Here is a 1,105-nt window from a genome sequence, read left to right as displayed (position 1 = left end):
GAACTCTATGGTTGAGTTAATTAATGCTCAACTCGACATGGAAATGTACAAAAGGCTAAAGGCTTTAAAAGGAAAGCATACACTAGGATCGGGGAACTCTAAGCAGTAAGGTTGGTATTAATCCTATTTTTATTTTTTATGGATTTGACATTTTTTTCTTGGAATTGTCAAGGATGTGCTAGTTCAAAATTTCCTTGCATTTTCTACGAGTACAATAGAAAACATAAACTTGATATTGTTAACTTGCTGGAGACGAGGGTTAATGGCTTTAAAGTAGAAAAAATTATAGCTAGCTTTGGTTTTCATTATTCTCACTGGGTAAAAGTTATCGATTTTTTTAGAGGTATTTAGGTGGGATGGAAGGACTCGATATTTGTTAAGGTTATCCATAATAATCCCCAATTCATTTGCATTCGGGTTCTGAAAGGAAATTCTGCCTTACCTGTTCAAATTATTTTTGTCTACGGAATCCCAGATAGGCAGAAGAAGAGGAAGCTATGAGAAAGTGTTAAGTCTGTTGTTTCGACAACCAGTATACCTTGGGTAACTATTGGTGATTTTAATGCAATGCTATCTTCTAGTAACAAGAAAGGAGGGCACAAGGTTAGGAAAGATTATCTACTAATCAAGGATTTTATTGAGATGGCTAATTTGCAGGATTTAGGGTTCAAGAGACCAGATTTCATGTGGCATAGAGATGACCTCTATGAAAGATTAGATAGGGCCATCAATGATACTTGGTTAAAAAATGTTCCGTATAGTTTTTTCACCCATCTTCTAAGGATCAAGTTATATCATAGACCGCTACTTCTCTCTCTTAAGTTGGATGTTAATTTGCCTAAAAGACGCCCTTTCAGATTTCTGGCTGTTGGGTAGAGCATCCTAGTTTTCCAAATTTTTTCAAGGAGAAGTGGTGCTTGAAAGGTAACATGGTCGAAGCTCTGAATATATTCACCCGTAATATTAAAAAATGGAACAATTCAGTTTATGGCTTTATTGGAATTCGTAAAAGGAAGTTTATGTAGGAACTATCCAGTTTTCAAAAAGCCTTGGAAAGATTTGATTCAGAGTATTTAAGTTTTATGTAATTACAGACTTGGGAGGA

The sequence above is a fragment of the Gossypium hirsutum genome, chromosome D06 (assembly GCF_007990345.1).
Source record: "Gossypium hirsutum isolate 1008001.06 chromosome D06, Gossypium_hirsutum_v2.1, whole genome shotgun sequence".
In the NCBI taxonomy this organism is placed as follows: Eukaryota; Viridiplantae; Streptophyta; class Magnoliopsida; order Malvales; family Malvaceae; genus Gossypium; species Gossypium hirsutum.
This window is presented reverse-complemented; position numbering follows the sequence as displayed.